Source organism: Leptodactylus fuscus, chromosome 6 (genome assembly GCF_031893055.1).
Source record: "Leptodactylus fuscus isolate aLepFus1 chromosome 6, aLepFus1.hap2, whole genome shotgun sequence".
Lineage (NCBI taxonomy): Eukaryota > Metazoa > Chordata > Amphibia > Anura > Leptodactylidae > Leptodactylus > Leptodactylus fuscus.
Genome location: NC_134270.1, coordinates 58,485,586 through 58,499,951, shown reverse-complemented (window position 1 = coordinate 58,499,951; position 14,366 = coordinate 58,485,586). Strand labels below are relative to the sequence as shown.

General features: G+C 43.0%; 1 protein-coding gene across 1 annotated transcript in view; it reads left to right on the top strand.

The window, feature by feature from the left end:
* The window catches only part of VPS26B (VPS26 retromer complex component B), a 188,144-nt gene that overhangs the window by 163,086 nt on the left and 10,692 nt on the right, over positions 1 to 14,366 (top strand). The window lies entirely within an intron of this gene.

The following is a 14,366-nucleotide window of genomic DNA, read 5'->3' as shown; positions in this document are numbered from 1 at the left end:
CATAGAGAAAAACAGGTGCTGCAGCAGGTGCGGCCTTGCCCTGAGTGCACCAAACTGCTAATTTACATACGTATTGAAAGTTGATTTTCTTGGCAGAACCTTGACACAAAAAAAGAATGTTATCTATGACACTAAGAACTCCTACAACAGCATGTACAGTGAGGAAATAAGTATTTGATCCCTTGCTGATTTTGTAAGTTTGTCCGCTGACAAAGACATGAACAGTTTGTAATTTTAAGGGTAGGTTAAAATTAGAGATAGTGAGAGATAGAATGTCAAAAATAAAAATCCAGAAAATCACATTGTATAACTATTATAAATTTATTTGCATTTTGCAGAGAGAAATAAGTGTTTGATCCTTCTGGGAAACAAGACTTTACACTTGGTGGCAAAACCCTTGTTGGCACCCACAGCAGTCAGACGTTTTTTGTAGGTGATGATGGGGTTTGCGCACATATCAGGAGGAATTTTGGTCCACTCCTCTTTGTAGATCATCTCTAAATCATTAAGATTTTGAGGCTGTCGCTTGGAAACTTGAAGCTTCATCTCGGTCCGTAAGTTTTCTATGGGATTAAGGCCTGGAGACCTCAGACATCTCCCCTCCACACCAACCACTTCCTACTTTGTTTCTTTGCATGACCCCATACATAGAGTGCTTCTGAAGAGATCATTTATGCCCTATCTAAAAGAGCAGGAGCGCAATGTTATAGTAGGTGATGCCGTAAAGTGATTAGCTGCTGAGTTTTAGAATTCTCCTGACAAATCCTATCTACATAAACTATCTGTGTGCAGAATCTTCAGTGTATCCTATAAGATGCTGTGTCTCACTGCTCACCCTTGCCTTCTGCTTGTAAGAGCTGACAGGGAGAAATGGTAAAATAAATGGGCAAAAACCAACCCAAAAAGCAATATCTGCATTACTGATTCAACATTGCTCCGTTTGGATCCTGGCTAAGAGCTCTGCTGCCGACAATTTGATGGCCTTTCTCAACACAAATGGCCTTTGCGTGTTTAGTGGGGGATGGGTGAGGATCAGTGAGTATTGCTTCAGGGAATCAGATACGCCCGGTTCACATTTGCATTCGATATTCCATTTGGGAAGTCCACTTGGGGAATGGAAACCTATACGCATAGTAAAAGTGGTTACCTGGGAAATCACGCTGACCCCATAAACTATAATGGGGTCCATGTGGTTTCCATTCGGTTCCCGCATGTAACATGCAGAGAGAAAAGTGCTACTTGCAGGACTTTTCTCTCCGCATCTTTCGTGTGGAAACCACACAGACCTCATTATAGTCTATGGGGTCCGCGTGTTTTCTAAGGTAACCACTTTTCTATACGAATAGGTTTCTGTTCAGGGGTCCCTAAGTGGACTCCCCAAATGGAATACCGAACGCAGATATCAGTCGGGCCATAGGTGAGTAGTGCTTACTTTATTTTTTACTTATTCAAAAACCATTTTAAATGTAAATGGAAGTGCTGTAAATCACATCTTGTCACAAGCTATAATATTCTTATGTTTATATATATATATATATATATATATATATATATATATATATATATATTTAAATGCATTCTAAAATCAGTGAAAATAAGCAATTTGTGGATTAAATAGGAATTTATTTGTATTGACCTTAAATTTTGAGACAAACATCCACATGGTCCGTAGTGACAGATTCAAGTATAGTGGGATTACGCTTAGCGGATGCAACATTTCATGTCAGACATACCGGCTTTGATACAAACTTGCACTCCTTTATTTGGAAATAGAATAAAGTGCTGTGTGCAGCCAGCCTGCCATGGGATCCTACAAACAGCAGATTCGAAGTGGCTGGGACCCCTGTAAATGTTCTTTGTGATCTGCCAATTAACTAAACTAATGGCAGCTACAGGACATGTGATACCTACAGGGCTGATCTACAGAAAGCTGACACAGGGGGCCCTGCACAATGAAGGCTGCACAAAGACACTTTGTCTTTAAGAAGAAATAGAGCGCTAAGCACATAGCAACAGAAAGAGGTTGATGTTAAAATCCATTCATCTCCGATTGTGTCCGATGCAGCAGGGAAATCTCCCTGTGCCTGTAGCATGTCAGGCTCAGTTCAGTCTTGGTTTCAGTCTACTTTACAGGCGATAATCCTCGGATAAATGTCCCCCAAGATGCATTAGGCTAAGCTGACTAGCATAGGATACATATGCTGTAACATCTGGAGCTTAGGAAACATCAAGCTCTCCAGCAGAGCTGGCTTATTCTTGTCATAGCGGTGTTACTTGCAGTCCTCTGTGGCTCTGAACTGCTGCTGGACAGAGCTGGGAATATTATGGCATTCTTTGTGGCTTGCGGTGTCAGTAGCCTGCATGGAATACTTTGCACTAAATCAGGTCTTGCTGTTTTAACATGACCTTGGCTAACAATCTTCATTATTGAGTATAACTCTGCTATGTGCATGATGTAACAGAAAGGAGAAAAGTATTCAGCTGTATCCAAATCGCTAGGTCTTCAACCTTTTTTTGATACACAGGGGCAGGACAAGCACTTTTGGCACGTAAAAAAAAAAACATACAGTATATACACCACACTCAATACTGAAGTTTAAAGAGGATATTTGGTGACAAATAAAGCTTATTGGTGCATTCCATACCCTGAGTAAGCTTTATTACTTATCTATAAGCATGTACCCCAGAGCCCCTTGTGTTACCATGCAGAACACAGCTGAGAATGCGGAAAGCCTTGTTCCTCTGCTTTTCCTGCTTACGCTCCAACTCTTATCCTTTGTTCACGTCTGCGTTTGGTAATCCATTTGGGGAGTCCGCATTGGGACCCCCCAAACGGAATACCAAACGCATTTGCAAGTGCTGTGCATAGACTATAATGGGGTTCGTGTGCTTGTCGCAAGCTGCCCGCACGAATCATGCGGACAGGAAAGTAGATTGTGAACTACTTTCCTGTCCGCATGTTCTGTGCAGAGATCTGGCGGCAAGCACACGGACCCCATTATAGTCTATAGGGATCCATGTGATTTTACTGCACAGCGCTTGCAATTGTTTTTGGTATTCCATTCGGGGGGGTCCCCATGCGGACTCCCCTGAACGGAATACCAACGCAGATGTGAACCAACCCTTAATCACATGAATGACTCTGCTCTACTCTATGGACTTGCATCCAGAATAAAGGAGAGTTGGTGACGTCTACTCACTACTATGATTGAATTGCATTGATGTATTGATGTCATGGTTTGTTGGTTCACACAGTGTATGAGTTTCCTGATAGAGACCTGCTCTGAAGCTAAGTGACTACTGATATTCTGTATGCTTATGTCCTTTATAAAACACCAAATTCTCAGCAACCGAGAAGCAGTCCACGATAACACAGCCAAATTTAGAAACAGTGTCAGAAGCCTTACAAGGTGTTGTGAGTAGATTAATGTCGTTTTTCATGCTGACAGACTCCCTTTAAGGGTATGTCTGTGCAGGAGTACAGGCAAGCCTCTCTAGTTTCTAAGCTTAGGTGGTTGACAGTTCATGGCCATATACAATAATGTCCCTACCTAAGTTAGCAGCCCCTGTGTAGAAAATTATATTTAGTATTCTGCTTTTGTTGTGATAGTTGTTACACTTGTATTGATACATTGTGACACTGTGTTTTTGCTTTCTGTATTGTACTTCACTGCCAACCTGTCTACATGTGATGCCCCGCAGGTTCATGGTGCAATAGAGTTGTGGTGCCAAGAACCATCCAACAATTTGAATACAAGTACCAAAATTTTACCAAGCTTGTAAAATAGCATAACCATAAGTTACCTAAGTTTGTACAGGCAACACTTCAGTCTCCACATGAGACATATCATCCCTGGACACAAACCATATGGATTTTCTTGAATTTCATTGTGGCAAAACTGAAATGTCAAAGAGAAAATCCTGCAGGTATGTAAACTAAACTTTACTTATACTGTAGCACATAAAGGAATAACAGTCACATACTTGCCATTTGCATGATTCATGTGCAGATACTCTAATGAAACTTATTGCTTTGGCTTAAGAAAACATTTATGTGGCATGTTTCACCTGTAAACTTAAGAAAATGCAAAAACCACATTGAAACTGCACACTGTGTGCATATATTATTAGGAAAGGGAACCCTAAGAAAGGTGCCACAAAATGTACCTAAATGTGACTATAACCAAGTCCAGTCCCTGGGTTACCAAAGCTTTCACTTCTCAGTAATTGAAATGGCAATGAATTTCAGATGGATTTTATCCTAGCTCAAAGGCTGAGGCCCCACGTTGTGCAGATTTTATTGTTGCAGATTTTGCTGCGTTATTTTGAGCCAAAGTCAGGGGTGGCTTGAAAAGGAATGAAAAAGGTGAAGGAAGCTCTTAGACATTTCCCTTCTGTTAAATCCACTCAATGGGAGCCGTTTTTTTGGTCAGGATTTTGAGGCCGATTTCGCCTCAAAATCCTGACCAAAATACCCCATGTGAACTCAGCCTAAAGGCATAATCTGGGATTATGATATGGAGCTCCACTTCTTCTGTATGTTTGTTGGTTGCATGGCCCTGCTGCAGCTCCGTTACATTCAAATGAATGGCGCTCATCTGTAGTATGGCCATGTGCCCAATGGACGTGATTTCACTGCCTGAGAAGAGGAAGTGGTATTATCCCTTAAATTTTAAGAGGAATTGAATTAACCAAACTGGACCAGCAGGAGCTCTGCTAAGTTGATAGAGAAGTAACTAAAATCAAGTTTTCTGGCTGCTTCCAACAGCAACCAACAGAACCACAGGATACAGGATCAGTCTAAGTATACAGTAGTTATATCCAGAAAAAAAGGTGAGTGACTGTAGTTTTTTTTTTTTCAAAACCAAAGATCTTATCTAAGGGCTTTAGAGGGCTTTCTAGGTCCTTGCTGGTATCTATTGCCTAGTTGTGTCTCAACGCACAGGAAGTGCCTGCTCAGTCAGTGACGGTCCCAGCTATGGCCAGTGATCTGCTAGGTTGGAGGGTCCCAGCTATGGCCAGTGTTCTGCTAGGTTGGAGGGTCCCAGCTATGGCTAGTGATGTGCTAGGTTGGAGCAGGGCCGCCGATAGGCCAGTACTACTGCTACTGGCGTCAGGGGCCCGGCCAAATTTTAAAATGGGGGGGGCCCGGGCCCCCTGGCGCCGGCAGCAGTCATTGTACATCCTGTTTCAACTCAGATCTGCGTCCAGAGGACGCAGATCTGAGTTGAGCACATACACGGCTGAAGCGAGGAGCTGACACAGGTCAGCTCCTCGCTTCGCTGCTGCCGCCTGTCTCGCTGACACATATGCGGCTGAAGCGAGGAACTGACCTGTGTCAGCTCCTCACTTCGCCGCTGCCGCCTCTCTCGGTGACACATATGCGGCTGAGCCGGAACCCGGCTCAGCCGCATATGTGTCTAGCGAGAGGGCCGGCAGCGGCGAAGTGAGGAGCTGACACAGGTCAGCTCCTCGCTTCAGCCGCATACATGTCAGCGTCAGCGAGAGAGGCGGCAGCGGCGAAGCGAGGAGCTGACACAGGTCAGCTCCTCGCTTCAGCCGCATATGTGTCAGCGAGAGAGACACCCAGCGGCGAAGCGTGGAGCTGACCTGTGTCAGCTCCTTCCTTCAGCCGCATGTGTCAGCGAGAGAGAGCGCAGAGAGCGGCGAGGGAGCGGAGGAGAAGGTATGTTTAATGTGGAGGTGGAACGTGAATCTGGGGGCAGATGAAAGAGAGGACGGAATGACACTGGGGCAGATGAAGGAGGGGACGGCATGACACTGTGGGGACATGAATCTGGGGGCAGATGAAAGAGAGGACGGAATGACACTGGGGCAGATGAAGGAGGGGACGGCATGACACTGTGGGGACATGAATCTGGGGGCAGAGATGGAGGGACATGAATCTGGGGGCAGAGATGGAGGGACATGAATCTGGGGGCAGAGATGGAGGGGGGACATGAATCTGGGGGGACATGAATCTGGGGGCAGAGATGGAGGGGACATGAATCTAGGGGCAGAGATGGAAGGGGGACATGAAACTGGGGGCAGATGAAGGGTGTATATGAAACTGGGGGAGAGATAGAGGGGGGACATATAATTTACGGGTGACTGTAGGAGGATTATACTGTGTGCGGGCACATGAAAAATTAACAAGTGGGCGGAGTCAACACAAAAGTGGGCGGGGCTAAATTTGCTGCGGCGCGCTAAGCGCGCCACACATTTTGTCCCTCTTTTAGTTCTTCAAAAGTTGGGAGGTATGGAGATGGGGGGACATGAATCTGTGGGCAGAAATGTGGGGACATGAATCTGGGGGCAGAGATGGAGGGGACATGAATCTGCGGGCAGATGAAGGGTGTATATGAAGCTAGGGGAGAGACGGAGGGGGACATATAATTTACGGGTGACTGTAGGAGGATTATACAGTGTGCGGGCAAATGGAAAATTAATGAGTGGGCGGAGTCAACATAACAGTGGGTGGGGCTAAATTTCCCGCGGCGCGCAAAGCAAAAATGGCAGGGGGGGGGGGGGCCAGACACTTAGGCTGTATGGGGCCCCAAAATTCCTGATGGCGGCCCTGGGTTGGAGGGTCCCAAGCTATGGCTAGTGTTCTGCTAGGTTGGAGGGTCCCAGCTATGGCCAGTGTTCTGTTAGGTTGGCTGCTACTAGTTGGACCAGGAAGTAGAGACCAGCAGGGAACTGGAGTAGAATCAGAAAAAGCATGATTGGGGATACGTGAGATAAGAATTATTACATTTGATGTCATTCTGATTTGTTTGTAAATAACTTCTCAGGTTATCCCATGAATTATTACTTTAGAATCTATAAGCTGCTGTAGATACCTACAAGTTTTACTTCATCTAATGAATTGTGGGATACAGATAACGTGTAATGTATATGTAGGCATTTCCTTGGCTATTCTTGGATAAAGCCTTTAGCAGGCCATAAACTAAAGCAATTCACTGTAATCATTGAGTAAAAATGCCTTCAGCTGACATAGAAGATAGTAGTAAACCTTGTTCCATTCATGATCCAACATCAGTAACCTAATTATTTTGTCCTACTCCTATTCCCTGAAGGCAACAAGGATAAATAAAAGCAATCATAATAATAATGTCGTAATTCTGCCCTCATACTGTAGGAACCTGTGGCCGTGTATATACAGCGCTGTCTGCAAACCACACAGAGAAGCAGCAGGAGAACATGCAATACAGCAGCAATAAAGAAATCAGCCCCAATATCGCAATGAATGGCGGTAGATTGAAATCAATATTCACCTAAAGCCACTACGGAGGCAAACAGACCAGAAAAAGCCCTAGAGACAACTGCAGCTCTGCGCTTCTGAACATGACTACTGTAATGTAAGGTTGTGTTCACACTGTGCAGCCACTGGAACACATCCATCAGACCCCATTGGTCACTGGATACCACTTTAACATGCCTTAGATTGGATAACTATATATGGAACAATATTGTCGACTGTACCATTTCATAAAGAGGCCTCCAGCAAAACCTCCCTCCCAAATACTAATATTTCACCACCATAAACCTTCCCAATCCTAACCTTGATATTTAACCTCATTCTGATATAGGACATAATAGTACAGCCTTATTCACATTATTGAATGTTAAAAACTGCTGTGTGTTGGCCAACAGACCATATTGCTATATCAATGTACCTGTTCACATGACTGTTTATATGAGAGTCCATTTCAACGGACCATCAGAAAATAAGAGACGTCCTATTTTTGTCTGTTTTCAAGGATCCCTCAATACAGTCATCTATGCAAAATGGCGGTAAAAAAAAACCCCATATAGTTTGCTTCCTTTTCACGGCCATTTTTTTTTTAACAGTTATATGAATATAGTCTCCATCAGGTGTGTGTGTGGGGGATTATAGCGGGGGCTCATCTGCTCAGCCCTCTCCATAAAAGTTAGTTTTGGAGAATTATAATGGGACTTTTCTGGGAAGCCTTAGACTCCTGGGGAACACTGACCACCCACCCTACCCGTGCAGTTTTTGTTTTTTTCTGGTGATTTTTTGTTTTTTTCTGGTGATTTTTTGTTTTTTTGTTGTTTCTTGTTTCCTGTTTTGCAGTTGTCACAGTGTGGTAGAAGTCCATGCCCCGCGGTGGGGAGGAGTTTGCCCACAAGTCCACTGTCCACCAGTGGGCAACCTCTGGAGAAGTCGTACAGGAAGAAGGAATGAAGGGGTTGTTTTTTGTAAATTTTGTTAATAATCTGTTAAAATTATAATAAATACGCTGTGGCCAATCCCAGCTTTAACCACACCCAAGGTCTGTGTGTTAATTTATTAGGAGGTGTCTGAAGGTTGGAAGCTGGTTATAATGTTTATTCACATCCCAATAGTCTATTGCCTCCTTATTGGCTCCCGTACAGTATGCTGCCTCCTTTACTGACCTTTACATAGTAAATTCCCTCCTTACAGACCCCTGTAGTGATTTTAGGCTGCTACTTGCTGGATTACTGCAGTAGGTAATGGCTGCTCCTGCCCATGGTCACCTTTGCTTTCTCTTCAGCCCTCCTTGGGTGTTGAACATCAAGTAGTTAACACTGTTTAGTGCGACACATGGGATCTCCTGAGGGCTGAAGGAGAAGCAGAATTGGAGGTGGCCATGGGCAGGGGTGAGGCTCAGTGGCGATATTATAAATAGCAGAGCCTTATAGCAGCTCTTATGGCGGCTATGGTGGTAATTCTGCCTATGGTGTAAGTTTTACCACAGTACTGGGACTAACCATATTTTTATGTTGTTGTACTATATAATTTTGTCCTTGTGAAAGGGTAGAGAGGGAGTCACAGTCACAGCCCACTCCTCAGGTACTGGGGGGGAATACATTTAGTGGACATGAGCGAAAGGCTGCAATGACTGTACTTTCCTTTGCGAGGGGAAGGGGTTCTCACTATACTAGAGGTATATTAGAATGGTCTTATAATTATTGTATCTGTAACCACAAAGCAGCTTTACATTGAATAGATGATGAATCCACCAAAACTCACATATGCACAATAAACAATGATATAAAGAAAGCCCATAGATTCATATAAAACATGTGCCTAATATACACTGTTTAGTATATTAATTACGTTGTAGGTTTAATTGGTCATTAAAGTGGTTGCTCAAATTTTGATGAATATTTTGTTGTCTGTCTAGGGAGTTAACAAAGATTTATGCTGCCCTGTCAGTTAATCAACATATAACGCCAATTGTATGATGGTTTTTTAATTGCCATTCAACCTTGTAATGTCTCCCTGACTTTCATGGCATTGGCGCTAATTCTCCTGTTGCATATATTTCTGTATTTCTTTTGAAGTTCGTTTTATTAAGATTTTTAAAGAAAAGAAATATAATTTATTGGGATACTGAAAAATACAAGAAAATAAGCATTAGACATATAGGCATGAGGTTATATGAGGGGAACCCAATAATTGCTTGGTATCTGCATAAGGTGTGTTATTAAATATGAGATTGTAAGACACAAAGCAAAATCGGAACACAAAATAAACGTAGATATATCAGTTCCATTATGTATTCTACGCCCTATAAACACATGTCCTTACCACAAAAAGCGCAAACACCTGGTGGGCGCTCGCACGAACACATGCTGGAGCCGTAACATCGCGAGATCACGGTCTCGTGACCGCGATACCTCGGGTCCCGGTCATGTGTTCTGTCCGTGTGCCACCATGCGCATGCGCCGCCATTCGCCCGCGGCGTACACTCGCAATGATGCGAGTTTATTGTGAGCAGCTGGGACTGCTTCCATTGGACCCCAATGTTATATGCCGGCATATAAATAGGGAGCATGTATGTTTCCTCCTCCTCCTCCTGACGAAGGCTCTCTGCGCCGAAACGCGCGTCGGGGTTTGGGTAGTGGGTGCCCGTCCCTGGTGATCTGCTGATTACCTTCCCCATGGGTGAGTGTCTATACTAATCTTCTTGCACTTGCAACATGTCTTTCTTCTAACATATGGTGGTCACTAGACCTCTGAGGGCAATGTATGCGCCGCTCTTTGTATACAGGAAGTAAGATAAATCTTAATAGGACCTGTAGTCTTTGATATTATAGTATCTATTGTTCATCCTTAGGGGTGAACATAAAAATACTGGGAGTCAGAATTTATATTTGTGTCCTATATAGTTGTTTATGATGGTAACACTCACCTATGTGAATTTCAATACATAATACGAGAGTGTGTACTTTGTACTTTAGTATGGCTCATGAGGGAAACTAGCAGTATTCACAGGGACCACTATTTGTTGTGGCATCCATTATACCCATTTGTGTATGTGTACATTTGCTTTCTTTGCATCGTCCTATTTTGTGTATGTGTTAAATTATTATAATAAAGATTTTTTGAGATTTTTATTATTAGTGTGTTTATTATGTCATACTTACCCTTTTTTGTGGTTTGTGTTATTAAATATGACCAAGTAGCAATAAAGACTGTTGTCCGAAATAATACATTGGACTTTAGAAAACTGTGCACTTAATATGTCATCCCCCTGCCACCTGGATGCCACCATTCTGTCCACTACGTATGCCATCACTGTACCCTATGTGTCCCCAACCTGCCCTCTGTATGCCATAGCAGTGGAATTAATATTATTATTACAACAGTTCATTCAGTGTGTTTGTGTGTACTTGTTTTATTATCACCTAAAAAGTTGGGGTACTGCGTAAGATGAACATAATGTATAAACCAATAATGAAGATAATTGTGGCATAAAAGAGGTTTTACGTACCTATAGTATACAGACAAAAGAAGACGATAGGTGAGTCACAACCCATCAATACAATGTATTATCAATAATTTCTTGCCAGCAAACTAAAAGCACCAGGGAACACCTTGTGGTCAGTTTTGCATCATGCTGACTTCACAACAATATATCAATGTGGCAACCCTGAATTCTGTTCCAGAACTCTTGGGAATTCCAGACTCTGGTGACTTATGCAATTGGATAATCCTCTATATTATGTCTCACAATGTCTGAGCTATTACTGATAATCTTAGCTTACGTCCAATACCCCCTTTGCTCCCTATTGTCATTTTTTAGTCATCTCACATTTTGTGGGCATGAATGCTTGATTAATAAGGAAAATCCGTCATATTGTTACGATTAGCAGGATATATATATAAAAAAAAAACTAAATAAATATATCCTGCGGAGCCCACTGGGCTCTGAACTGCAGGGCGCACTGGTGTGAACAAGACCTGACAGTTAACCTCACTGCTGGGCTACACCACAAACTAAGTGCTCCCTGTTACCTCACAGGGCAGCACCCACAGCTGTACAAAGTAGCTGCTAAATGAATTATAAAGTCTTGCAGTTACTGCACTGCAAGACTAACACAATCCAAACTAATGCCGTGTGCTCCCAGTAGCTTATTGGGCTGCACCCATCTGCTATGGAGTACCACAGGTAGCAGCCTGCCTAAGGTAGGAGATTCACAATTATAACTAAGGGACAAGGTTCCCACAATTTAACCCATAAGGGGGGAGAGCCTCCCTTCCTCCCTTCCTCCCTTCCTCCCTTCCTCCCTTCCTCCCTTCCTCCCTTCCTCCCTTCCTCCCTTCCTCCCTTCCTCCCTAGTATTGCACAGCTATGCACCATGTGGAATTTGAGGCTACAGCACCCAACAGCCCAAACCTGCCTCCTTAAATGGAGGGAAGGCGGGACTGATCAGCCAGCCAGTGTCAGTCAGCAGACCGATGATGCCTATCGACTGCAAGGGAATTAACCCCATGCATGCTGGACTGAACAGTTACAGCGGAAGAAGCTGTGACCCTGATATCATGGCCGCACCTGTTTCACAGTCCTAACACATATCCATACTTGCATATCTTTGGTCAGTCTGTATTTCTCAGACTCTATTTGGTGGGTGATGAGTCCCCTTTTCTTATTTATTAAAGCGTCTGGACACAATGGGGGGGAGGGGATTTTATTCTAATTGGTATTTCCTATGCCAGTTTTAATCAATTTTCTCTCTGGCGTGAGATCCCGCAGAATTATTCAGGAGGACATTTCACCATCTCAATCGACTCTATCTCTTTGTATCTTTTAGTACAGGGGTAGGAACCTTGGCTTTCCAGCTGTTGCAAAACTACAACTCCCAGCATGCATATTTGCTCTGCTTTTCTTGGAACTCCCATGGAAGTGAATGGAGCATGTTGGGAGTTGTGGTTTCACAGCAGCTGGAGAGCCAAGGTCCCCTACCCGTTTTAGTAGGTGCCTCTTCACTGATTCTGGAATCATTTCTGTAGCCAACACCTTTCCTAAGCAGTCAGTGCTGTTTCAGTACCCAATATGATAATTACTATCATGTGGATGGTTCGGCTGAAACTAATGGAAATAATTGCTTGGAAATAGTGAGGGCTACAGAAAGAAAATCCAACTGCACTGGTATTGGTGGACCAGCGCTATTACAGCATGAAAGGAGTTGATGTTGGTAGAAGTGATGTAAGGTCCTCTCTAAGGGCTCTGGAAGGTCCCATGTGCCAGAATTTAATTCTTCACTAGTTTTCTGGTGTGAGTTATAGTAAATGTGATGGGCTGAGACATACCTGCCCTAGCCTGCATTGATCCCTGCTCCATTCATTGATTTAAAAGGTGGCGAATGGGGTGACAAACCAAGATCTGTTAACTCCTCCTTCAATGATTGTATACCATTTTTTAACTGAAGGTTGCAATCTAGTTGTTATATATGTCTTAAAAATTACATAAAGATGGATCAAACAACAGTCTGAGATTGTAGAATACATATTATGTACAGGTCAGTTTACTAAAATGCTTTGTGTCATTGCACACACACACACACACACACACACACACACACACACACACACACACACACACACACACTGTACAATAGAAGAATTCCATAAAAAATGTAATTCTTAGACTTGCAGTACTTTATGACACATGCCATACTCGTAGTACTGTGTTGTACATATTCTTTGGAATCACTAAGCAGTTCCATGCTGAATCTCTGCAGGACTCCAGCACACGGACAAGATGTTTAAAGTCTCCTTTTATAATTTTTCATTGCTTATCTACATTTGAAAATCCGAAAACAACATCTTTATGTTGCATAATAGTAATCCTAGACAGACTGCATTCACACTGGCCTGTTGTTATGTGACTTTCTAGTCTCTATTGAAGTCATTTGTCATAAGGAATCACAAAAGACTACACTTTGCTAAAAAAAAGTTACTCATTTGTGGTGCCAAGAAATGCCACTTTCGATGGCAGGACGATTTTCCAGTTTAGTAACATTTCTGGCATTGACACACTGATGATAACACATCTTTATCCAACTGACTATACTCTGCGCAGTGCCATGTTCATATATGTGGCTGTGCCTGGTACTGCATCTAAACCCATTCATGTGATCTTAGGATATGAGTCTCTCAATTAGGAAAGAAGAAATAGTATGTATCCAAGTAAGGATAATGTAGTGGATCTGAATTTAGCAGCTTTTAGCTTTCTTACCACACTTCAATTACACCCTTATGGGATCAATACGGGCAACTTATTATCCCATCTACATCACTTTTCTAGCATAGATGGATGATATTGTGATGCACAGTTGGTACAAGGCCCTTTCTTGCACCTAATGGGTGCCACATCTACCGTTCTCCACCTTGCTTTTCACAGTCTGCAAATGTGGGTAAAAGTGTATACTTTTGAATGGTTGGCCACATGCAGCCCCTGTACAGGATTCATATGGCCAGATGAGCCCTTTTCTCGGTGATAACAGCTGCGTTGTCTTGGGTACTGTTTGCATAGTTAAGAATGATGTTGTGTATTGCGTTAATGATTTTCTACAACACATTATGAGCACAATCTCATGGCAGATCTATAGGACTGTAGATAATGGGGCTCCTTCCGTCAATGCTGCCAGACTAATGAGACGCCGTAATGGATTAATGTGCATATTCTGTTGAATAAGTGTAAAACAATGACATCATATTAGGGCAAAGGTGAACATTCCTATATCCTATGAAAAGATACATATGGTAATTCTAATTAGAAATTGCTTCATTAAGAGATGTTATCTGGACACACACAATAGAGCCCTAGTATAGGGTGAAGCGGGTGAACTCATGGCTTGGAATCCCTGCAGCTGTTCTGCTAATGATCTTAAATAAATGAATTCACGCCAAACATCTGAAGGTCTCCACACCGACAGTGGAGTGGCTGTCATCACCTTACTGCCTGCGAAATTCCTTACAATAGAAACTGAGCTTCTTTGTCATTAAAGAGCAGTTCAAGGAAGCCCCTGCAGATCTGAGCCATGGATTTCAGACATTGCTTTTATTTTACCGTTTAGATGCTATTTTT